The sequence below is a fragment of the Patagioenas fasciata genome, chromosome 1 (assembly GCF_037038585.1).
Source record: "Patagioenas fasciata isolate bPatFas1 chromosome 1, bPatFas1.hap1, whole genome shotgun sequence".
Taxonomy (NCBI): Eukaryota; Metazoa; Chordata; class Aves; order Columbiformes; family Columbidae; genus Patagioenas; species Patagioenas fasciata.
In genome coordinates, this window is record NC_092520.1 from 6,712,501 (window position 1) to 6,739,928 (window position 27,428).

Here is a 27,428-nt window from a genome sequence, read left to right on the forward strand (position 1 = left end):
TGAGGAACTTGGTTAAAATAGACTGTTTTTGCAGGCATACACATTTCTTGTCTATTATGATGTCCTAGAGACAGAAGCATAATTTCATCTGCTTGTTTTCCCATAAAGAATAATACTTTCCTTTGACAGTCATGTTTCTTAAACTAAAGTGTTCTTTGTTAAAAAATGTTTTTGAGCAGAACTCCTAAAACAATGGAACTTTTACAGTTAGTAAATTACATCATTTTTTAAATCATTTTTTGGTTACGTCATCCTATCCTTTATAATTAAACATTGCAATTGATAGGGGTGTTCTTTTGAGACTACATGATAGTGTAGAAACTTTTGGTTGATGAGGGTTTTGGGTGTGGGTTTGGGTTTTTTTTGTTTTGTATTTTTGGTGGTTTTTTGTTGATGCTTCTTTTTGAGATATCAGGACAGTTTCTCAAAATGTTACAGTCTACAAGAGTCAGCCGTGCAATTTCACACAGGTAATCGCAGTAGGTACCAGCCAAGCAAGAAACCAATTTGTAAAAGCCTTCACTTTATCACACCACCCTAGAAAGATGCTCTATGTAGTAACTATGTGAGCCATTCATAATAAATGACCCCAAGGGAAAAGCAATTAATCATATTTGCAGTTGTTAGTTTAGCAAGGTGAAACACATTCCGCTGGAAGAATATTGCCTTACGGATACATATTTAAAGGTATGAATTTGGTGGCCAAAGTAGACGGGCACAAAATCTAAAGGTAAGCAAATTATTTCAAGAAACTTCTTTGTTAAAGGAAGGCTGTTGAAACTTCTTTTCAATGTACAATCAAATGAGCAATGGAAAAGAGTGATCTCTTCTGGCACATACATGGACTGGTCATATGGTTGATATATACAACAAGCGCAGGATCACGCTAAACAGATGGCACGCAAAACACTTCCTTTTTTGCGCTACTTCCCAAAGGATAAAACAATTGACACACAAGATATGCCATGACATATTGTCACAGTCTGCTCTGCGTTTAGCTGTAACATTTCATAATACTGTTTTCTTGAAATGGGATACTGTAAAACAGTCTAGGTCTCAAATGGGTCTCTTATGGGTTCAAACTGGAACACATGAGGTTTCACTTAAATTTAAGAAGAAACTTCTTCTCGGTGAGGATAACAGAACAGTGGAACAGGCTGCCCAGGGGGCTGTGAAGTCTTCTACTCTGGAGACATTCAAAACCCACCTGGACACCTTCCTGTATAACCTCATCTGGGTGTTCCTGCTCTGACAGGGGGATTGGACTTGATCATTTTTTGAGGTCCCTTCCAATCCCAAACATTCTATGATTCTGTGTGATTCTGTGATTCAAAGGTCTCCCCACCAAAATTTATTAGTTTTGTGTTTGCTTTCTTTCTTCTTACAACAATTTAGTAATTTTGGCCAAGGTTTTTACTGCTGTGAATTCAGATATCAGCAGAACCTGTCTTGGTATGAGCATCAGGGTTACTCTTTCCCAGCAGCCTTTTGCAGTGGTTCATCACCACTCAACTCATGCAAGGGAAGAATAACATGAGAAACAAATCTACTTGAGTATTTAATTCTAAGTAATTGTCAGACATATATAACATGTCTGCAACCAGACTTGCTATTACATATAGTCACTATAACTGTTCAGAATGGGATCTGAGCACCATGACAGTCAACCTGTGCTATGAGCTTCAGTGGGGAGTGGATTTCCACCCGGTATTTCTGGAAACGACATATAACTTTCTTATATAGAGGATGTGATTGAGGGCCAAGATTATTGATTTTGTTTCCAATCTAGTATAAGCACGAGTGACCCAGTAATATTCATGGGCACTAATACGTATTTCAGAAAAAGGGTTTAATTTCATGATGAGATCAATTTCTGCCAAAGTTTCTATGAGCTTTTAAGAGAAACCACGTGTGAATTTTCTCTTCCCAGGGTTATGGAGTAACATTTAAAATGCCTGACTGCATTAGACAATATACTAAATGTAAGCCAGTTATCATACAGATTTTTAAAAGTAACCCACAGGATTTTTTTTAACAATGTAATTATTCCTCTAGTCTCTTTAACAAAAACAAATACCATGATCCTCCCAGTCTCTGTTTCCTTACAATCAAGCATTCCTACCTGTGCAGGTTCTGCCCTGAAGTCCTGTATACTGAGCTACCATATTTCACTATCTCCTATTGAATACCTCTATCTATATTTCCACCTCAATGGTGCTTAACGTGTTTGTTATTTATAGTTTATGCCTCTCTTACTGCCTTCTGATATTATTATTATTGTTATAATTAATCCTTTCAGCGTGCAACAGTAATACGTGATACATCAAAGTCCTCGGTTACCAGCCTGTGATTGTTTCTCCCTAAAGTGCTACCTTTTACCTCTGATAAAAATCCTACATTAAATTTTCTACTAGTAAGATCCTTTAAGTCATTAGCTTGAATAAAGATGCTGCAAATGACCAATGAAGAGATTTTTCTGTTTTAATCCCAGTCATCAATCTCTTATCTGTCAGTAGGCAGCTTTTCTATTTTCATTGTAAGTCTGTTTAAAGTGTTACAAATACACAGGACAAGAACTGACTAGGTTTTTTTTTCCCTTTGTGTTAAAGCAATTCTGAATGCACAATGAGGCTATCTCATAAATTTCTAGCTCTGTAATTTCAGTGAAAGGAACAGATTGGTTTTGGACAAAGATACTAGTAAGAGGATTTCAAGATACTACCTACATGATCTTAATCATACTATTTATTATGTCTCTGAGGTGTTTGTTTTTGTTTTGTTTTGTTTTCCAATAAAAATGGAGACAGAAATGGATATTCTTTTTCCCAAATTTTGTTTAATTGTTCCACTGAGACTGAAAGGTTTTTGTGAGTGAGAGTTCATGGTTACACCTATACTTTTTAGGACTGTTATCCCCCCTGGGACCCTTACAGATTTTCTTGATATACATATATGGTATTAATAATACAAAACCAGAGAGAAAATGCATCATCATTTAAAATGCAGCATGCAACAGTGAAATTGATGCAGTTTTATCATTATCTGGCTAGTGTCTGTAGAAATTCTTGATTAAAGCCAATTAATAAATATGGTAATCTTGGATGCCTTTCATGTCATCAAAACAAAGTCAGCATAACTAAAGAATAAATTTTAATAATTTTACAAATAATGTGTATTGAAAGTCGTTGGAAACAGGATTAAGATGTAGCTAAATAACATCAAAACAGTCATTTAAACATCAAGCTCAAACTTCTTGCCTTTGCTTTCAAGGTCTTACATAGCTTATTCAGCTAATTAAAGAGAAGCCTGAAAGGTGAACTGATCACTTTGTTGAAGTACATAAATCATGATATTTATTTTGAGGAAGTTCTGCTTTACAAATGCCTAACAAAGCCATACCTGAAAGTGGAAGCTGGAAAATTAAAATTTGAGCTGAAACAGTAAAATTTTGGGGAGTGTGAGAATTAAAATACCTCATATTTAACCAAGACGCCTTGAGACAGAAGCCTCATCATCCTGCTGGTTTTACAAAATATCAAAGGAATATGTTGCAGTGAGTTTCAAAAAAAACTACAAACTGGTCAACACCACACTGATTGGTGGGCAACCATGAACCTGAATCCTCCAGGAACACATTTTGTTGTACATGAAGAAGGAGGTGATCAGAAGCAGTCAGCATACATTTGCCAAGGATAACTCACAGCTGACCTGATTGTCTTCTATGACAAATATGGCTGGATCTCTGGGTGAGGAGAGAATACTGGCTGTCAATTACCTTGACTTCAGCTAGGCTTTTGGCTCTGTTTCCTTTCTTGGCTTTCAAGTCTCCTTCTGGGCAATCTGGTTTGAATTCAGAGTTGACCATTCTTTGAAAAGAATATTGCACTAGAGATCTCCTGAGCTCCCTTCCAACCTGAGTTATCCCATGATCCTCAGAAGGATCTTGTTCCACAATAGGAATGATATCTAACCCTGGCTGAATCACCCTTCTCCAGTACTTGTAAAGGGAGTCGCCGCAGTCTTAATTTAAGGGAGCTCAGTGTAGTGCCTAAAATTAAGTTGGGTGTACCCAGGCAAATTGAGGTAGTGTAGTTATCACTATGTGGAGTCCCTAAGAATGGATTAGACTATGTTACGTTTTTTCTCCATCTACTATACATTTTCTATAGTTTATGAGGTGTGGGGGTGAATCTAGGCTGTGATGAGTGCTCATTCTGGACTTTGCAATTATAACTCTTTCTGTGCATACCTTAGGACCAGAATTTCTGGGATATTTTTAAGGCAGTGATGCTATTTACAGATCTATTCTAGTTCAAATATCACAGGGTGGAGACTAACAACAAGGGAAGACTCAAAAATAGGTCAATGAAAAAAAAAAACCCACCTCTTTCTGAGTTTTATTTCAATTTTAAAGGTGTAATATTACATATTAAGCAATGTTAAGCACAGATAAATTATAACTGATTATTACTAGAATAATATTTTCAAATATTTTGTTATTTTAAACAGACATGAAAGAAGTCATAGAGAGAATATCAGAAAAAAACCCACATAAATCTTATAACCAAGATGTCTTGTGGGTCTATCACTTCAATTTAACTTTGTTCTTTCATAACACAGGACAATCATATCAGATTAGTATTTCTCATCACAAACACTGTATGAATTGCACAGGAATTACCTTGTTACACGAGCATCACAAGGCTCATTGGTGCCTTAGGCAAGAATCTTTCATGCTGTGTCATTCTGCCTTATCATAAATTATACTCATTAACAGTGTATGAATAATCGTAGTTTGCAGTGATGACAAAAGACCAAGATGATTTTACATTTTATTTAAAAGTTTATTATGTGGAAACCTACCGCCTGCTGGACATCCAAAGTCTTAATGAATCATATTGAATGATTTAGATTTCAGTTTGTAACTGTTCCTAACTATAATGCCTGTTTTACAAATCATTCCCCAGCACATTAGAGACATAAGTCATGAAAAGTCCTGGTCACACAATTGAAAATGAATCATCATGAAAGGCAGCAGTAGCTGGGACCAGGACTCGGGAGTTTTGAGCATTTTCTTCTAGTTTCTACTCATTAATCTGAGGCAAGTCATTTTGTCTTTTTGTTCCCACTGGTCCTCCCCTCTGGAGAGTGAATTACTTAATGAGATCTTGGTACCCTAAATTCAGGTAGGACTTTTGTAATACAATATTATATACTCCTGATTTACAGTTTCTTAGATAACAACCTGCTGAAGGGAGGGAAAAGAAAAAAGACAAAACCTAACCAAACAATTAACCTCCTCACCCCAAAAAACACTGCAAACAACAACCATGATTCCCAAGCATCAATTTATTAATTGCTAAAGTTTATGTCTTATCTTGGCAATTCCAAAAATAATGATCAACTACGGGACAGGTTAGATGAAAATTGTATAGTTTTTCTGGACCTCAGTCTACATACTGAATTTTGAATACGGAACTGCAGCTTGATTTTAAATGTTCTTTCTGTGTTCTTCACAGTGTAATGTTAAATTTTCATCTCAAATTAAATATATACACAATAAACAATAATTTACTTAGGTGTTTCATAGAATGATATTGGACTAGATTCTTGCTTATAAATCCAGAAATATTATTTGCATTTTAAGCTGATTACAGAAAATAAACAAGACTTTTATGAAACAACTGGGCACTTCACTTATTTCAAACTAGAACAGATTCTGGACAAATCTCAGTCATCTAGGCTGATACCCAGCCAGATATATTTTCTGATTCCACAATATTTAAAGAGACCACACTTATCTCTAAAAATCCTGTTAGGATTTTTCAGGTTACCAAAAAGCCAGAAAACATGGGATATTTGACATCCTCTACAGAGTCTGAGAAATCATGATTAATAGTTCAGTAGTGTTTATCTCAAACAGCATACTCATTATCCACCTGGTCAAACTGAGGTGCAAAAAACCCCACTTTTGGCTCTTTATAATGACTGCAGACCTGGTAAGCTGGGGCAGAGCTAGTACCTCAAAAAGTTCTGTCCTGAAACCACTGTGAAGCTTTAGTAGACCACCACATTATCTAAATGGGGTTTGCATCTGCACATCAGCTAACCTTTTTTCTGTAAAATCTGTACAAATAAGTACCACCAGGTAAAGTAGATATTGTCTCTTTCCCAAAGTATATTATTCTACTTTGCACTGTAAACACTAATTCATATATATTGATTGACAGACCTGTTTGCCCTTGCTTTTCATTGGTAAGACTCAGCACACATCAATTGCACCTTGCACACATTTTAGGTCAGATATTGCTGACAACTATTCTTCTTTTCACTAGTGTTTGTGGATGTCACAAAACAGCAGGATATGAAATCTATTTCCACTCTAACTTAGATTGATAAATGCACACACAGCATTGAACTTGTCTCTTCTGAGTTGCCACTGATTCATTACATTATTTTTCTTGTTAAATGTGCTGTGTAGGGTAGGCAACTGCTTTATAAAGTTATCTTGAGTATTATAAAGTTGTGTATCATAACATTGACTTGGTCCATTTTTAATGTTGCTTTTTTAGCAGGTTGAACTCATATGTTTCATTGTCATCTCTAATCTAGTTTGGATCACCCATTGATCCTGTTCACTGATATTTGGAGATGTATCAGAAAATCACCTCATTCAATTTATGAACAAAACCTCTGCATGAGTATCTTATTTTAAGAAACAGAATTTTTTGCTGGAGAAAACATTCCAAAGCTGCTTCTGATAACAATTGTGATACCTAAATTATAGAGAATAGGAGTAGCATTCACTGTGTTTATAAAGAAGGTGCAGTCAGATTTCACTTAGAGATGCATGGTGGCAATGTCGACAAGTTGAAGCAAGAGAAACATCAACTAGCTATAAGGAAAACAATTGTTTTCAGTTAAGGTGATGACACATTGGAAAGGGCTGCCCAGCTCAGACATGATATCTCCATCTCTGAAGATGTAAAAAACTCACCTAGACAAGGTGTTGAACAACCAGATTTATCTTTGAAGTTAGTCCTGACCTGGGAAGAGTTTTGGAACAGATGATCACCAAAAATCCCTGCCCACCTAAATTTTTGAAATCAGGTGTCTGAGTTTCTATTTGCTCATCTGAGAATTATCTACCTTAAGGTTTTATTGGTTTTGTTTGGACTGTTAACAATTAAACGGTTCAGAGCATTTAATGGATGGACAAAAAATTAACAAATGATTGATAAATGCTCATAATAGATGAAGATGTAAAATACATTTTAGTGATAAAATACATGGGATGAAAATAAGTTAAAAACAAACAGAAAAAATGGACTTGGATGGTCCAGGGTTAATACTAGAAAACCAGAACTCATCATGATCACAAAAGCAATTGCCTCTGTTTCTGAAAAATACCACAGAAGGCTAGAAAAGTCCTTAGTTTCACAGTAGAAACAGTTTCAAATCTTAGTATTTTTTAAAATGACAATATTTTCTAATATTTTAAGCTGAAATGCTATCAGTGATGTATCAAAAACTTTAATTTTACTCTTTTCAGCTTACATATGGTGAATTGGTATAGTATGATATCCAAAATTGCTTTGCAGATGTTAAGCCATCTGAAGAGAACATGACACTAACCCTTTACAGAAAATGAGCAAATAAATATAATTTCTGAAAGTCAATATATTTTGAGAGACAGTGCAAGTTTCTGTTTTAACATAAACTTACAAATGCCTAAAGAAAGATGTACAAAACTGGTAATGTTCAAAGAGAAACTAAGAGAAACTGAAAGATTAAAACCAGAAAATCACTGTGTGCTGTTTATGAGTAGTTATAATAAAATGAAGTGTTTGGAATCATCCTATTTACGTGAGGTATCAGTGGGGAGGAAGAGACAACTCCAGTGAGCAATTCACATCAGAGGTGGAATGAATCGCCCCCTAGAGATGTTTCTCTAACCCCATTAGCTAAGAATAGAACTCACTCCCCACTCAGGATTTCCATGTTGGTTGAGATGAACCAAGGTTTAACTCATTATATTGTACTGGGTTGGCACAGCAAGGTTTTCATAGCAGTGGGGGCTCCAGGGTTGGCTTCTATGAGAAGCTGCTAGAAGCTTTCCCCATGTCCCACAGACCCAATGTCAGATGGCTCCAAGACAGACCTGCCACTGGCCAGGGCCAAGACCATGAATGATGGTGGCAGCGCCTCTGGGATAACATATTTAAGAAGGGGAAAAAACTGTGCAAATACAGCCAGAGAGAGCAGTGAGAATATGTGAGAGAAACAACTCTGCAGACACCAAGGTAAGTGAACAAGAAGGAGGAAGAGGTGCTCCAGACATCAGAGCAGAGATTACCCTGAAGCCCCTGATGCAGACCATGGTGAGTCTGTCCCCTGCAGCCCATGGAGGTACACAGTGCAGTAGATCTCCACCTGCAGCCCAGGGAGGACCCCATGCTGGAGCAGGTGGATGTCCAAAGTAAACTGTGACCCCATGAAGAGCCCACACTGGAGCAGGCTCCTGGCGGGACTTGTGAACCCATGGAGAGAGATGCCCACACTGGATCACATTTGGTGGCAGGACTTGTGAGCTTGTAGGGGACCCACACTGGTGCATTTTGTTCCTGAAGGATTGCATCCCATGGAAAGGACTCAGTTTATGAAGAACTGCAGCCCGTGGGAAGGATTCACATTGGAGAAGTTCATGGACAACTGTATCCTGTGGGAGGGACCGTATGCTGGAGCAGGGGAAGAGTGTGAGAAGTCCTCCGCTGAGGAGGAAGAAGTGGCAGAGACAACGTGTGATGAACTGACCACAAGCCCCATTCATCATCCCCCTGTGCTGCTGTTGGGGAGGAGGTAGATAAATCAGGAGAGAAACTGAGCCCAGGAAGAAGGGAAGGGGGAAAGGTGTTTTAAGATTTTGTTTTATTTCTCAGTGTCATACTATGACTTTGATAGGTAACATATTGAATTAATTTTCTCCAAGTCGAATCTGTTTTGCCCATGATGTTAACTGGTGAGTGATCTCTCCCTGTCCTTATCTCATGCCATGAGCCTTTTGTTATATTTTCTCTCGCCTGTCCAGCTGAGAAGGGGAGCGGTAAAGTGGCTCGGCTGGGCACTTTGTGCCCAGCCAGGGTCATACCATCACACATGCGGTATAGCTTTTTTTCTAGTTCAAGCACCGAAATGAACAAAATAAGCATAAAGGAACTTTACAAATACTAGCAAGAAAAAAGCTGAAATGGTTACCTAGTTACGTAAAATTATTAGCAAGAACCCTACAACATTGTTTAACAAAATTATACCATTAAAACCTCTTGTGCACAGCTACAACAGAAATGTGTGACAAAACAAGAGCTGGAACCTGGACTTGACCTTTTATCTAAGTCCATGCCTATGGGTATATCTTCATCAGTAAATGCAAAGGATAAAGGGTCGTTCTCCACTCTGGAGGTCAAGCCCCGCATCACACTTCTCCATGCAGCTGAATTATTTTCTTTAGTAAAATAGGATGATTTCTACAATGCTGCCATCTGAGAGCAGCCTGTGGTTTGGGATATTCTTCAGACCATGGTGGAAATTTTTTGGGAGTGCACAATGCACGACAGCACATATACCACAGCCCAGGTTCTTTCTAGTTTAGTAATATAGACAGATCACAAAATCCTGTTTGACAGCAAGTGCTTGTGTAGAGGTTGGAGAATTGGGATGATGCACTGTCATAGATTTCTCCAAATTATGCTGGGTGAAATCAAGATTAAGTGAGATGATCTGTGACATTTAGCTTTGGACACATCCCTAATCTGGTCCTAGATAGCAAAATGTAAAGCTTGCTGTCATTAAATAAATATCACTTTTTCAAAGGAACTTTCTTATTTTGGTGTTAGCAACCTTTTCTATTCCTTCTTGACATCTTTTTTAAGTGATTTTCCAGGGGAATAAGTTCCTCAAATGAAGGTGCTGTGCCTGCATTGGGACCCAGCACCAGCCTACAAAGTGGAGGCGAACACAGTGTAGGCTGGAGACGCTGAGACCAAGCCAATAACACTACATTATTCACTGCTTGATCTGATTTCTGATCAGTGGTATGACTGCCTCAAAATGAACTGTGACCTTTCCTGCAGCTGCCTCCTCAGCATATAAAATAGGTTTCTGCTAACCTGGGACTGCCACAAGGGAAAATGTTTGCCAGCTCTAGCTCTGTACACAATGTAAGAAAAAAAATATTCAATTAATCTATGTGATGCAATTCAATCATAATGATTCTCTTTTAGGAAAACAGGAAGAACATTTGTTAAAAATGCATGGTGAGGACCCATTCTTGTTATCATTCAATACTTTGAAATAAACATAATCCTTTCTCAACATGAGTTTAAGATTGCAATCTTATTTTGTACAGATGCTGAACTTAACATAAAAATGGTTATAAACAGCATCTTCCTGATGACATTTCATGTATGCGTTTCAATAGAGACACCTGGGTTACCTTCTTTTTTGCTTTAGTTTATTTTTTATCGTGCATATAATTTTATTCCTTTGATTTGGTTGACTGACTTCATCAATTATTTCACTAGTAAAAGAGTTCTAAAATGATGAATGAAACAATAGAAATTTCAAATAAAAATGCTCCCTAATTGAGGTAATTTCATAGAAGTAGTTCTATGTTTTTTGAATAGCATGTTGCACCTGTTTAGTTTTTCTGATATTCCCTTACTAGAGAGTGCATTTTTCATGACAAAGTCACATAATGCTATTGCAGGCAAATATTTTGTCAGGAATCTATAGGCAAGCTGATTTGATGGTCTCTATACAGGATGTTAAACTTTTTTAAATTAACATTTTGTTATGACAGAGACCTCAAGTTATAGTTGCAAGAGCAGCTTAAAATAGTTGATTTTGGACCCATACGGAATTGTATTTAAAAGTACACAAACAACTTGGCAAATAACTGTAGTTTCTCATTTATTGTTAATTATTTTATTTGCTAGGCTTTTAAAAAATGTCTCTATTGGATAATAAGATAATGATTTGATGGTTTGTATTTTACTTTCTATTACATCAACAAACAAAACACTGTAAAACCAATATAATTATGTACTTCTATTGGATAATAGGAATATTTTTAGTATAACAAATAAATACATTAATGCTCAACAAATTTTGTGTTGACTTTAAAGCAGAATCACCCAGCTACCACTGAAGTGGACATAAAGCTTTTCTTTAACTTGATTGGAAGAGAACCTCATCCTGAAAAACACCCTGGCACCCCAATGACATCTCTAAAAAACATCAGATTTGGAATTCTGTGTATCTACCATAGTGCTGACACCACATATATTTCTGCCAGCACAGAATATGAGCCTTAGGAATGACAGATGAACTACACCACTGAGAGAAGTTATGCAGCATAATTTCCAACATGTTCAGACACATGTTCAATTGACCTAAAACTGAGGTAGGTTACAAAGGAAGAAGGTAAAAGCTAAACCATATTCCTCTAGTGTGGATACCCATTTGCAAGGGCAAAGATTTGCTTTTGAAACTGTGATCGAAAGTTATGCTGGTATTATATTGAATCAAATTAATGTTTGAATTAAATTGAATGTTATGATGGTATTAAAAGAACAATCCAAGAAAAAAAAAATTCAAACATAAGAAGTTGAAAATATTAAACCATAATAATTTGAAACAAAAGGACTTACCAATCTGTCAGTAATATTTTAACGCCAGTTTTCTTAAGAGCAATTGGAGCCTGGGGAAAGAGGAAGCAGAGAGATTTGTCTGAGTTGCCTTATCCAGCAAAGAGGGGTCACCTCCAACACATCAGAGCAGCTTCGTGAGTCCTTTGTGATGACACAGATTTACAACAGAAGGGCACCTGAGAAGAAGTATTATTACAAATATTTTTGGTTTTGCAGTCTTATCCTCTATAGATGTCTTTATGATGTATAAGCTATACGTTTTATAAACTGTTATACAACTATGCTACAATACACAAAATTACAGTTCTTACATTTTCGTGAAATATAATGACAGTTGACTTATTTCCTATATCATAGGATATGTGGGGTGAGTCCAATTAAACAAAAAAATACTAAATGCAGTAAGACTTTTATGGTCTTATTCTTTACCAAAGCGTTCAACAAGACTACTATGGACATAAAAAACGTGCATTTATCCCTTGGTACCATACACTGAAGCACACTGGCATGTAAACAGAGAAATCTATATACATACATACTTACATACATGCATATCCATTTATATTTATATATATGCAATCATTCATATATGGATAGATATTTGTTTACATATATTTCTATTAAAATATTCATTAGTCAATATTAAATGTTAACCTTAGAATAAAAGAAGTACATTTCTGGCTTAAAGCTTAGTTTAAGCATTTGGAAAGGTATTGAAAACATACCACCTGAGTAGAAACATTTCAGCATAATTTTATTTTAAACTAATAGATTAATTACAAAAAAGTGAATCAACTCAGAAATAAAGAATGAAGGTCACTAAACTGATACAAAAGTTTATAAAAAAATTCCCAGTAACTTCAACAATTGAAGACCCATGTCCTGTTTCTAGGAGCAATAAACAATATTTAAACTGCTTCTGTTTTTTAGGAAAAAACAAAACAAAACAGAACAAAACAAAACAAACAGACAACAACAACAACAAAAAAACTCTGTAGATGTAATTTTTCCATAAATGAGATTTTAACAAGTGCAATACTGCGTTCAGTGATGACAAAACATGAAAATTAGATGTTTAACTCTCTTCTGAAATGTGGCATATTTGGTCATAATTCAATTCTGACTTAAAAATATAAAAAGTATTTATAACAACAGAGTGAAACATTCATGGACCATTGGATATATGTAAAACTGCTGTGACTACTCTCTTGCTCCCATCTCAATAGGTATCAGCCAACTTTCCACAAAGCTTTTGAGAATCTGGTAATTCTCTTTATGGGAAAATTAAATATCATAATAAAAATAAGATTCCAAGAAGTTGGTGGCTATTAGTGCATTAGTAGTACACAGACTTGCCAAAGAGAGTCAAGCTGTTTCTCTGTTTTCTCAGAAGATCTTATTCTCAAAAACTGTTCAGAAAATTGGTGTGTCAAATAAGAAACCACAGCTAAACTCAACATGGCCTTAGGCTTCACTGAAATATTTAAATTAACTGAAACAAAGTTACTGAGGCTAGCGAAGATTCTAAATGTTATTAGACTAAAATTCAAATTATTCGTAAACACAATGGTCAAATAAGCTTCTTCAAACCCATTATTTCAGAGTATAAAGGCTGTGATATGAGAAGATGAAATGTTCTATATACAGGGGTTAAGCAGCTGTCGCTAAAACCATTATGATATTTTAAATAGTGGCAACAGTAAAAAATGGTATTCCATACAAAGTAATCTCAGCTCTGTTTTCCTTTAATATCACAGACTGTATCAGGCCTGTACGCTGTGTAGAGAGGCTTAATACTTTATCTGAAAAAATCCCACTCAGTCTCCTTCACAAGCAAATAATGATGAGGAATATCCCTAATAGCATTAGTCATTCACAAACACTGGTAAGTACTACGGGATTTTATTCCAACATCATTTTACGCTTCTGTGGTTGAGAACTTCAATGAATTAGATTGCATTTCTTGCAGGAGGCTCTATGGGATGAGAATGTCAAATAAATACCTACTTAAACTGTGTGGTTTCAAGCTTTTTGCGTTGTTTGTTTCTGTTTGTTTGTTTGTTTGTTTTCCTTTAAACAAGCTGATCACATCGTAAAAACAGACAGATAAACATAACAAATTCATGTGAATAGTACGGGGTTTTTTTCTGGCTACTTACGAACCTAAGAGCTAAACTTTGACTAATTGTTACTAGTGATGGCTTATTCTAATCAGGATCAGAAATAGCAAATTTAAAGGCAACATTAGTCTGAGGAAGTTTTTATGTTGCTATTTGGTTTGTTCCCACTATCCAAATGTTTTCATTTCAAATCTTATTCTGAAGGTGTGTCTGCTTATGAGATGGTTGTGGGTGTGTGACATTATTAGTCGAAATTCCTCTGCAACTCACACCAAGCAATTTTCTGTGTTTTTACCCCTACCACATAGTTATTTACAAAGAAAACTACTTATTTTCAGCATGGGTAACCACACACTGAAGCTAATGAGGCAGGAGTAGCATCAAACAGAACAAAGAGACATCTAATATAACAGAAGAGTTTTGAATGGAGACATGGAAGACAGAAGGAGAGAACTTGCACAAAAATTAGAGAAAGCAGATAGTATTGATGGACAGTTGACATATTTTTCCAATAAACATTAAGCATTACTGAGATATTAAAGTCAAACTTTGCCACCTATTTTACTTTCTTCTGCAAGAGTAAATGTTGATGTTTCAACAAGAATAATGAAAAACATTTTCTTCCTATAAATTTATAACCACTAAAATAGTCTCTGTTAAAGCCAAATAAGATTTAGGACTAAGTTACATACTGATGACACAAAAGTTGCTTAGATGAAATAGTCACATCAAAAATACTTCATGAAGAACTTCCAAATAGGGGAAGTGGCATTTTACCCTTTGTAATAATGAAGAAACAGCCAGTTGGCTGGAGCGAGCACATTTAAGATTAATAAATCACAAAGAAGGACATTTTAGAAGGGTCTGCCATGTGCGAGAAAGTCTGTTGAAAAGGCAAGAGTACAACATCAACCCCAAAGGTGTATCAGACTCACGCAGCAATACTAATTCTGCTTCAAAAGCCATATTGTTGTATCAGCAGTGCCACATCTTAAGTTCATCAGCTACACATACAAAACATTTAACTTGAGAAATTGGGGATTTTGCTGTTAGAATATACTATATTTTAATTTGCCCATACAACCTTGAGTCAGTGTCCTTGCGCATACATATTATGAAAGTCCTTTATTATACTACCTGAGCTTAATTCATTTCGCAGAACAAAAAAGAAGGGTAAGGAAGTACAATTACTTTGGTACAGTCAGGTTTTTTTTTCTGTGTAAACTGAATACTGATGTTTCCAGATCACTTCTCTCACACATTGCTATGCAGACATAAGAATTCATTATCTGTTTTTTTCTGAAATTTCTAGAAATTTTGATGATGATAGGAAAGCTCCAATTGGTCATTCACTTCTTAAATTGGTAATCCAGAGAATATCCACTTGAAATTGGAAGACCACATGGTTAGGATGCATTTTATCTGCTTTTAGCTGCATAAAAATTAGGCTCTTAGTATAATCCAGGATTCTGATTTCTTTCTATAAGCAATGGAGAGAGAGAATCACTTCCAGATTCATTCAATTCAAAAATGGACAACTAAGATTAATGAAGGACTGTCTGAGCAACGCTGTTTCACTTAACTGACCTCATGACTGTCTTAGACAAGACTCCTAACACTTATATGGTTAATAAGACACGATTTATTCTACCTCAAAATACACAGATCTCACTTTCCTTCCATGTTCTACCATGTGTTCATAAGGCAGCATTAAGTGCCTCAATGAAAATAAATTGCAGGCATTTTCATAAGGATAGTGCAATAGATGTGCTCATAAAACCGTGCAGGAAAAGTGAGGATGTCCTGGTCCATTTGACAGAAAGGGACGTGGCTATTCCACTGTAACAGTTATTTGGTGTCAGAATTAAGACTGAATAATCATCTCTGCTGAACAGAATATGTAATTATTACTAATCAGACAGTCAATGATCCTAATGTAAGCCTATTGTAGGCTCTTAGTGCTATAGAAGCACATATATGTAAAACTAAAATGCAAATGTATCAATAAGTAAAAGGAGGGTTTCTGCATTTTACTTCTAATATACATAAGTAATTGGCAGTCCATTACTAGCTAATTAGGAATAATGATAAACTGTTTCACAAAAACAAATCTAATATTTCAGAGAGGGTAAAAAAAAGTGTCTAGCTGTGAATTTTGCTAAAACTTCAGTCAGTTTCCAAAGATACAGGTCAACAAGCATGGAGATTAGATCAAGCTACTCATGTATAACCCCAGTACCATGCCACAGGGCTGCAGAGTTGGCAGCTGTGGCTGTGCCTCCATCCAGCAGCTGATATAGCTGTAGGGACAAAACTGCACCTGTATAAAGCAAAATGTATTTCTTCAATGCCTGAAATCCATATACGGGCAATAATCGAAGTGGCATTCCAGAAATTTTTGCATTAAATCTTCATTTATAAGTGAAAGTTATGTAGTGTGTGGAGGTACCTCACCAAATCCAGATTATTGCATCAAATGTACGATGTGACATAAATAGTAGTTTTTTCACTCTTTTGTAGTGTATCACAGGTTTTAATGTGATTCATTTAATCAACAGCAGGCCTTGTTTTTCAAATCAAAATATTGGTCTAGAAACATCCCAGCCAGAAAGATTTAAAAGAAGGAAATGATAAAAAAGTATATTATTTGCTTTTACTGATACGGGATTAACATATTTGAAATTGAGGAGTTCCAAAGTCTACAGCAAAAATGAGGAAATGCAAACTGAAAATGAGCTTTCCACACCAAGTGTGATAAAATACTTGATTCAATGCAAGAAATTACTTCTGCTTAGCACCTACAAGCTCATAAGGAATAGCTTATGTAAACAACAGAGTGGAGGAAAAAAGAAAAATATGCTGAGACCTACTGTTATGGAACAACACCTTAACAAGGCACAACACAAGAGTCTAAGAACACAGGAATTCATATTTTCTTAAGTCAATATATTGTATTTGAACAAATCTCACTTATAACTTTGCTTATGTGTTAATTTGCAAATATTTGTAGGCACATATCTTGAAGCAGAGATTCCCTTCCCCTTCTTCACTGAATCAGTGAGTGTGAAAACATTGTTACCTGTCAGTGGAGCTGATATCAGTGTGGCAGCAGCCCCCAGTTGACACAGAGCAGATGTAAAAGTCACTTCTATAATGTGCTGTGATGCATACAGTGGGATTTATCTCACTGTGCTTTCAATGTCCTGAGAGAAGACACCTGCATCTGTGATAATCACCTGGGCCTCCATCACCAACACTGGAGACAAACAGGCATTTTAAGAGCTTGCCTACCTGATCTTTAAATAGACATTTCTCACCTTGGGCTTGTACAAATCTGTTCCCACTTTTATTTTGAATCTGTCTTCCACATTTCCCAATCTAGAAGAGCAGCTGCATCGCCTGCAAGGCAATAGACACAAATAGATGTGGACTGCCAAAAACTTGCTGCTGTCTTATATTTATTTTTTCTCCCCCAAAGAAATCTCAACCACTTTTGGTATCCTTGGAAATACTGTCAGGGTTTTTTTTTGCAGCCCTTAAATCAGCAATCAACTATGATCCCACAGGAGGCACTTGTATATTTTTGGGACAGCCTCTTCAGCAAAAGGAACTCTCACTGTCAAAAACATTTTTTAAAGGATTTGAAATAGAGCTTCACATTGAAATTTCATCGTTTTGCTGGTTGTTTCATTAGACCTCTAGTTCTTCAATGCACTAAATCTGGTTTTGTGCCTTGAAGCAGTGACATTATCTCACCAATGGAAGTGTTGGTTACACCTTTTTGCTTCCTCTTTTACAAGTGCTCAGGGAAAAGACACAAATAGCTTAAAAAAGAAAATGTTTACTCAGCAGTAAGGCCTGATTCATGCAGTGTTTTGAGTTTTTTCTTCTGAGTTAGATTATTTCTCCAACCTAGGTATTTCTGGAGGTAGCTTATGGCTGTATAAACCTTTAAACAGATGTATTTGCTGCTTTGATTTTATTTTGAAAGGGTTTTTTGTTTGGGAGGGGGCTGATGCTTTGAGATCTATGTCTAACTAATATGTCATGTTTTTCACACAGGCTTGCAAGTGATGAGTGTACTACAAAATCGTTTGCAGGTAACTTGCTGCAGGGCCTCGGGATCCCAAGTTTGCCTCACTCTGTAAGCCCTCATGCGCTGTACATGGAGCCTGCTTATTTTATTGCAAGAAATAGAAAATAGTTGATCCCTTTTGATATTTTCCCCATACCATGAAATACACATACTCACATTTTTCCTTCTGCAAAAGGATTATTCATTGTTATTGTCCTAATTGCCCTCCATTTCATTATCATCATAGAATCATAGAATAGTTTGGGTTGGAAAGGACCTTCCAAGCTCACCCAGTCCAGACCCTGCCATGAGCAGGGACATCTTCACCCAGATCAGGTTGCTCAGAGCCCCCTCTGGCCTGGCCTGGGATGTCTCCAGGGATGGGGCATCCACCACCTCTCTGGGCAACCTGGGCCAGTGTTTCGCTACCCTCATTAAAAAACTTTCTTACTCACGTCTAGCTTGAATATCTCCTCCTTTAGTTTAAAACCATCACCCCTTGTCCTATTGCAACAGGCCCTGCTAAAAGGTCTGTGCCTGTCTTTCTTACAGGCTACTTTTAAGTACTGAAAGGCCACAATAAGGTCTCCCCAGAGCTCTTCTCCAGCTGAATACCCCAACTCTCTCAGCCTGTCCTCCCAGCAGAGCTCTTCCAGCCTCTGATCATTTCTGTGGCTCCTCTGGCCCCTCTCCAACAGGTCCATGTCTTTCCTGTACTGAGGGCTCCAGAACTGGACCCAGGACTCCAGGTGGAGTCTCACCAGAGTGGAGCAGAGGGGCAGAATCACCTCTCTCCACCTGCTGGCCACACTCCTTCTAATGCAGCTCAAGATACAACTGGACTTCTGGGCTGGAAGTGCACACTGCCGGCTCATGTCCAATCTTTCATCCACAAATACCCCCAAGTCCTTCTCTGCAGGACGACTCTCAGTCCTCCTCTCTTTATCCCCCAGTCCTTATTTATACTGGGGGTTGCTCTGACCCAGCTTCGAGACCTTGCACTTGGCCTTGTTGAACATCATGAGGTTTGCATGGGCTCACTTCTCAAGCTTGTCCAGGTCCCTCTGGACAGCATCCCATCCCTCAGGTGTGTCAACTTCAACACTCAGCTTGGTGTCATCTGTGAACTTGCTGACTCTGCACTCGATCCCACTGCCTATGTCATTGGTTAATATATTAAACATTACTGGTCCCAGTACAGACCCCTGAGCGACACCACTTGTTACTGGTGTCCATCCAGACATTGTGCCATTGACTACTACTCTCTGGGTGCAACCCTCCAGCCAGTTTCTCATCCACCCATGAAATCTCTACCTCTCCAATTTAGAGAGCAGATGTTATTGTATCATGACAGCTGTAATATTTTGCTGAAATGTCTGTTCATAATCAGTTTACAGACAGAATATAAGACAAAAATTCTCACCCTTTACAATCTGCTAAGAGTTGGGGAGGAACTGGAGGGAACAGGAGGCCTGAAGCGTGGTTTGACTGCAGATCCAGTGTAGTACAAGAAGATGTGAGCTGGCTTTAAAAAAGCTGTCTCAGGTACCAGAACAGTCTGGCCACAAGCACTCAGAGAAAAACATGGGCTAATTTTTGAGAAGCAAAGCAAATTAGCCCACGTGTTGCTCACTGCTTCCTTGGCTCAACTGTTTCCAATACATATGCTGGGGACAGGTATTGATGTGCAGCTTTGCAGAACCAACCAAGCCTACTGGCAGCAGAAAAATCATATATAACCCAGCAAAGATAGGAGCAAAACCTTATGCTGCATCCCATTCAGTGGGAAAAGTTCACAAGGAGCCATTAGGCTGCAGGGATCTGGAGAATGAATAAAATTAGATGTTAAAGAAATTCCTTTGCCCTCAGGGGTCTCAAAAGCCTGATCCTGCAGCAAACTCCATGCTGTTCCCCCATTACAGGATCCAAGTCAAGGCAGCAGGTAAAACACAGGAATATAGAGGTTTTATGCTAAAGGTATCCATCCATCTGCCAAACAGCTGTTTGAAGTTGAAAAATCCAGGAGAAAGCCAGGCAGGATTTGCCAGTTTTTACAGGATCCAAGTCAAGGCAGCAAGTCCCTTCAGCAGGTAAAGCACAAGTGTATCATGATTTTATGCTGAAGGTATCCATGCATCTGCCAAACAGCTGTTTGAAGCTGAAAACCCTGGAGAAAGCCAGGAAGCTTTTGCCAATCTTTAGTGTTGCAGTTATAAGGATTAAGTCTTTGGGCAGCTCCATAACTACGTTCAGTTGTTGTTTTCTCTGTAGCTGTTGTAATTGATAAGCTTCCCCATTATCTCTGTATCTTTAGTTTTTACTTCTTGATTAACAACAAATGAGGAAAAAAAAAGGGTTTTTTTTTTAATTTCAAGGTTAAATCAGTTTTGCATGTTTAAAAAGTAAGCTATGAAACACATTCAACATTATTGATTGGCTGTCCTCTCAGAAAACAGCCCCTACCTTAACAATGCACAGACATAATAACATATCTCTTTCACATCTTGGCTTTCAAAGGAATATTTAAAGAGTAAGTACCTATCCTAAAGGATTCATAAAATTTAAGGCTGAAAGAGTCCATTAAACCATGACCATCTAAATGCCAGAGTTTCACTCAATAAGTGTGTATGGAACCTCATTAATTGTTTTTAGTCAAATCATTATACCAGGAAGGCACACATTCTTGATTCATAAACAGTGAGATGCAAGTAATTTGCCACCTATCTCAATACTACTTTTTTAGTGCCTTATGACAGTCAATTTTAAATGCGTGCAACTGGATTCTAATTCTATCTTGTGCAGCATCACTTTCTGTCCATCTTCAGTACATTGTATTACCAATCTAGCAAAAGTCTAGTGTGAAGACTGTAAGTAACTTCCCTGTCCCTAGTTTCCACAAACACAGTAAAAGTGGGACTATAGAAATGCTGATAATTTTCCTTTTTCATACTTAAAGTTATTAATGTTTATTTGTATTTTTTCTCCAAAGTTGTTCAAAATTTATTTTTGTAATTCTACTATTGAGAAAACAAAAGCTGCTGATAGCAGAAGTTTCTTGCAGGAAAACCACACAAGGGAAAATACTTACAGGATTCCTGAAGCATTATGAGCAGAACTAGTGGGAAGTCTTTCTTATGTCTCTGTACTCTCTACCATACTCTCCCACTCAGGTTTAGGAGAAAAAAAAAAAAAATCTCTTTAAAATTATCTCCTTTACTTATGCAAAGTCAACAGCTTATATTCTGATAATGTTTAGTCATTGATTATTCACAGTATGCATGAATAGAGCCCAGGGGCCACTTTCGAGAACAGTGATGCACTGTATTTCATTTTCTATCTCAGACAGTACCTTGCTGAAGAGCCTTTAAATCTAGATAAACAGAACAAAACTAAGAGAGAGCTGTGTTATCTACATTTTAGAAAAAATGGACAAGGAGGGAATGAAGCACCTCACATACTTCACACTGAAGCAGAGCAAGCCACATTTTTTTGTGTGTGTGTGTTCTCCTGTCCCATTGCTGTAGTATTTGAGCTCTTTACAAGCTTCAGATATGATCGTATATCTGCTCAGTTCCTGTGCTTGGAGGAGATGTACAATTGTCCTCATTTTTACAGAGAAAGAAAAGAGGAAGAGAGCAACAGCAAGAGAGCGAAAGTCAGGACCAGCTGTCTGACCAAGAGGTACTTTATAAGATGTAAATTTTTGGCAAACTTCTATGGTGACCTTAAAAAAATATGTTACTGAGCTGCTCCAGGATATTAGCTATTACTGTATGTAATATACCTCGCAAGACTGGAACAAATATACTTTTCATTTGTTTTGCATTACACCTGCTGTTAAAAGCTGCCAGTCATGTTACAAATATTTTTTAATTCCTTCATTTGTAGCTAAATTCATAAATCTCAATAACTATAAATGTATCTCAAGGTCAGAGTTACTACAATAACCCATTCATTTTGTTTTCCTTTCACTAAATCCATTATCTGAACAAATCATTAGGTGACCTTTTTAGTTACAGCAATTCAATAAAACTTACATTAGATGGAGTTTCAGGAACATTAGTCTAATGTGTTTTAAAAGATCACCTTCTCTGAGCAATATAATAAGTTTGTGTGAAAAGCATAAAGCATGTAATATGTAATAAAATCTGGCCTTTAATGAACCATCTAGAAAAACTGACTTGTGTTATAATTCAACAGAAAACCTCCCTTAATTAATGGCTAAGAAGCCCACTGTAGCCTCTGAATGTTACTTTTGATTATAGAGTCAACTTTTTTTTTTTTTTTTTTTTTTTAATGCATGCTCTTGATTTTTTCTACTCAAGACATTACAGTTTAAATGACCTTGGTTACAGGAGTAATGTGCTATGAAAAGCCGCACTTGGAGCTAATTAAAAGGGCTCTCCGATTACCAGCTAGTAACAAATACACTAAGATATTGCATAATTTTCCAAAATTGTAGTCAGGACTGTAAATTTAATAGACTGGTTTTGATGTTTGATGGATGCTGATTTTCTTCTTCAACAGATACAAGACTAGAAAACACCCTGTAGCCAGGCAGACAAACAATAAATAAAACATGGCTTCAACTATCAGGCAGGAAATTTGTGTCAGGGAAAATTGCACAGGCTCACTAAAATCCATTCTTTCCATTAAGAATATAAGACGTTACATCTGATTCTCCTTGCATCTAAAACAAGAATATTCACTTAAAAACCAGCTGGAATTATCTACCCCTTGTGCTTTCAGACTGCTGTCAAGAACCAAGTCACTCTATCTTTCATTTTTAATCAGTCTAAAGAGGTCTATATGCAGAAAGAGAAACAATAACTTTCCACCAGTCCAGCATCAACAAACAGTCATTTCTCATCCAGATGTATGCACACAGGAACATAAGCCAATTTGCATAAAGGTCGAAACACATCAAGTTATCAAACTAGGTTCCCATTGCTAGCAGGGCTTATTGAGTGGACCTGCATTCATTCAGTTTGTGGGCATTTCATTTAGCTCCATATTTTTCGAAGTACTTGTGTGCCTGTCACCCACTGAACCAACTGGATGCCTATAAAGTTCTCAGAATCTTCTTGGGGTTCCTCATAGACAGAGGAAAAGTATTAATTATTTCCTTTTCCCAGTCACTACCTCTACCTCTAATCTGAGATAGAGGCTATGAAAATTGGTACAAAATTACAAGGTATATTATGGAACTGTTTTAAAATTTACAAATAGAAACAATTTTGAGTTGCAATATTGCAAATAATGTAACACTACAATTCAACAATAGATACATAACATGTAAAATGGTAGCCAAAAAATGATAACTAAATACTCAATTTATTTTTCAGGTTGCATCTTTAGTTAGTAGGTTGGGTAAACCACACTATAAATTTAGGTATACCATGGGGCCATATTGCTTCCAAAAGCAGAATTTATTTTGGTTCTGTGGTAAAGGAAATCACATAAATTATATGTCATCATCTGACCTCACTCACAGGACACTTTGAAATTACCAAACAGTGCGTTTAGATATAAATGTTATGTCCTTTTTAATACATTATCAGTAACTTCACAGAAACTGAAAATAAATTGAAAAACAGTTTTCTGCTAATTTTTTATAAAGCAGATTCCTTTGAAAATCCTAAGAATGAGAAGAATGTGTGTTCTTATACATGAGCTTGATGGTCCAAACCAAAGAATCATCTTGGTTTTTTTCCTACATATTTCAGTAACCCGTAACTGTTACTTCAATGAATAAGGAATGTTCTTTTTTTTTTTTTTTTTCCCCAGTTAAAGATCTCTTTTGTAATAATTAATTACCCTAAAAAAATGTTGATGTATGGCTTCTCAGGTGCCCTTTTATGGCATTTCCACCTTCTAGATATTGTGCTTTTCTTGTAGATTTATTTGCTATTATCATGCAGATTACTGAAATACGTTAAATGATCTGTGAATTTTAACTTGCTGTTCTGTCCAATCTAAGAGTTTTAAGTAATTGATTATTAAAGAACTACTTAAAATATATGCATTGCATGTTGATAGTGATCAACAGTGATGTATGGTTCTTTTTATTGAATGAAGAATTACTAATACACATATGTAATCCAAAAGCATTTGCTTTGTCAGGTGTTTCCTATATATTTTCCTAGATCATAGACAACCCAGAATAAGATTAATTTCCATTGTCTTATTATCTAAACTATCTCTATTTTCTGTTAATGCTTGAAACATTAATATAATTTCATATCTATCCCTTTAACTCATTAGAGAATTAATACCTCATAATCAAAAGTTGTGTGTTTTTTTCCTCCTTGTTCCTAAAAATAGCAATTTAAATTAGAAAAATAATGGTGTCCTTTAACTATTTTCTGAGTCAACCATTTTTCCCTTGCTAGATAAAGTCTTTAAAAGTATTAATTTGTGCATACAACAATAATGAAAAGCTATGCTATTTTAATTATATTTATTCTCCCTAGGCAACTAGGAAGTTAATTGTTTGAATTACTAAGTTAAAAAGAAATGTTAAGTAACAGGAATGCCATTATTGCCGATGACTTCAGTGGGAGCAGTAGTGACTCCATAATTGGCTCTTTAATTGCAAAATTCACTCACAAAGCCTGTGAGCTTTTTAAATTCCACTGAAGTCTTTAACAGTGTTGAATAGGTCTTATGTATTATAAAGGCTTTCAGGTGGCCTTCCGAATGTCTCCTCCATAAAGTTTATTTGACAGGATTCGAAAAATGTTTTTACATTTTACGTTGCTTTTGGTGGAACGGATGTTCTCCTGCTGCATTTCTAAACACTGGGATGCTCACTGAGCATTCATAACCACTGCAACGTATTGCAGACTGGTGATGGTAATTGGTTTGCAAACAGCTTTCCAGTTTTCATACCACTGTGACAGACTGAAACATGGCACATGCTTTTGTATTCTCATATCTGGGAACTTTTGAGGTGGTTGCCACATGGCAATAATTCACTATTAGTTTTGCAATTCTTTATATTCATTCATAATACTTTTTTGTTGTTTTTTAATTGTAGCATCTGCTCCTATGTTGTCACAGCAAAATGATCTTGTGTCCCCCAGAAAGATAAAACTTTTTTACTGATGTCATGTTATTATAGAATGATTATTGAGATAACATAAATGTACAAGTACCAGTGCAGTTACCTGCTAACTTGTCCACAAGACTGAGCTGTCATTTGACTGAGAAATCACAGGTGCATTTGGGCATAGCTCAACCATTTAGTATTTCTTTGTTGAATTTCTTGTAGAAGCTGGTTGGAAATTCTTTACAACCAACTCTTCCTTTACAAAACTCTGATTATCAAAACTAACATTTTACAACTGCATTTTTATCCTTTTTGGATTTTTTTTTTTTTAATGCTGGAATTTCTGTTAAAAACAAAAGCCATAGAATAACATCCAAATTTCCTAGTAATTTATTAGTTCTGCACCAATAAGAAATAGATTTACGAAACCGTTGTATTCCCTGATAAAAATTTGACAAACCGGATTTCTGATATTCTAGGCAATTGTTTTGCATAAGAGGTTACTAGGAAGGTATTCTGCTCTCCATTTATTCCAGAAAAAGAAGAAAAAAAAATATTTAAATAGATCTAATATATACAATATCTAAATACCTAAACTATTTCGCCCAAGAAATTATGAAAAATTACAAAATTTCAAAGGTGAGGTAAAGAGTCATGCATCCACTTTTAGTTTAACTGCAACACCATAGTTTGACTAAAGTAAATCAGAATTAATAAAGCATTAAAAATCAGTAATAACCACCACTTTAGCAACTAACTTTAAATGCTGTATCTTTGAAAAACAGTATTGAAGGGAAAATTCAGATATTAGCTTTCACCAGCAACCAGTCTCCCCAGGAAGAACCATACTTGTCCAATACAAATACAACCTGCTAAAAATTCCTAAAATATTTTTCTCTAAACCTTTTTTTTTTTTTGGTCATTAAAATTAATTAAACACACTCGTGCTTTTGAGAATGCATTGATAATTGAAGTGCTACAAATAGTTGCATATATAATAGAGATGCTAAGGAAACAAATGTTACAATCCTCAAAGACTTTGCAATTGTTGATCCAAAATGCAAAGTGCTTGGCAACTTAAAGGATGAAGCTGTGTAGACTAATATTCTAGCTGAGAGGTTAAATAGGAAGGAATCAACTCTGAAACATATGTGAGCAGTCTGGCTGACCACTTGTGTAAGTCCCCAAACAGCTGGTGTGGAGAAAACCTACTGTTCTGTGTTGCTGAGCCACTGATGGGGGTGAGGAGAAACAAAGTCAGTAATAGTTTTCAAAGACCTCTCTTGTAACTGTGTGAAATAAAGCTCTTCGGGAAAAATCTCTGTGTGGTCTGGCTTTTTACTGGGAACAAGAATGATTAGTTTTTTTTAACAGATGCCGTAGTGACTAACTATCTATATAGGCTGATGGAAATTAATTTTTGAAGTCCATGTTAATAAGTGAATTAGCTTCACCGGGCTGAGAACACCCATTTATATGGACATCAAGGAAAGATAAAAGCCTGGTGTAATTGGCAAAGAAAAAAAAAAAGAAACACAAAGAGGTGATTGTGATGGCTATGTAGGGAGAACAGATATAATTTACAACTTCGCAGGCAAAGAAGGGGAGATGGGATATATATATATAGATATACCTATGTAAATCGTACATTTAGAGATAAGCACATAGGAAAACGAGGAGGCACCAGGGTATGATGGAGCTGGTCAGGAATAAGCCAGTTTCAAAGGACGCAGTATTGACACATAAGAGTCAGAACATGAGAATCTGCAGCAGAGACCCAGTTCTTTACCTAGCAGCATGGGGGTTTGCTTTAGAAAAAAAGAGATTTTAATACAGCCAGTCCAATTCATGAGAACACCTCCACCAAAGGTCAGTGCAGGCAAGGCCAGACACCAAGTGTTTTGAGCCATCTGTGCTTTGTTTCACAGTTCTAATGAAGAAAAATACAGACGTGTTTTATGCACTGAGACTGAGACAGAATTGCACATCTGAATCACTGGAAAAGTAATGGTAGTTTAGGTTTTTTGGGGGGTGTGTTTTTGGGGGGTTGTTGTTGTGTTAAAAAAATAAAACAAACAAACAAAAAAAAGAAAAATATTAAAACAAAATAAGAACTATCAACAACAACAACAAAAAAGACAAACAAACAAATCCAAACAAAAACAAAAACAAAACAGAAAACAATTGCAAAGTAGCAATTTAACTTCTGTGACCTCCATTCCAGATCCTCTGGCTAAATTCACTCCATGTAGATCAAAAGTGCAATTTCTGCCACTTATTTCCCGCTGAAATTTTCAGTGTATTCTGTAGTGTGCAGGGATAACAACAATTTTTTATGTAACACTCCATTAGATTCAACTGTCTCCTTCTTTATGCCAGCCAAATGGTATGTTCTTCCTTCTTGCTTCCTTCCTGTCTCTCCCTCCAGCTGCTGCTCTCTACAGTCATGTCCCCACTGACAGTTTGCTGTCCAT

At 36.4% G+C, this 27,428-nt stretch overlaps 1 protein-coding gene across 3 annotated transcripts in view; it reads right to left on the reverse strand.

Annotated features, from left to right (window-relative positions):
* TENM4 (teneurin transmembrane protein 4) overlaps positions 1 to 27,428 on the reverse strand; it is a 1,673,798-nt gene that overhangs the window by 1,442,199 nt on the left and 204,171 nt on the right. For all 3 annotated transcript variants that reach the window (XM_071817725.1, XM_071817645.1, XM_071817681.1), the window contains exon 2: positions 11,709 to 11,758. The gene's annotated coding sequence lies outside the window, so the exon portion shown is untranslated. The remainder of the gene's footprint in view (positions 1 to 11,708; positions 11,759 to 27,428) is intronic.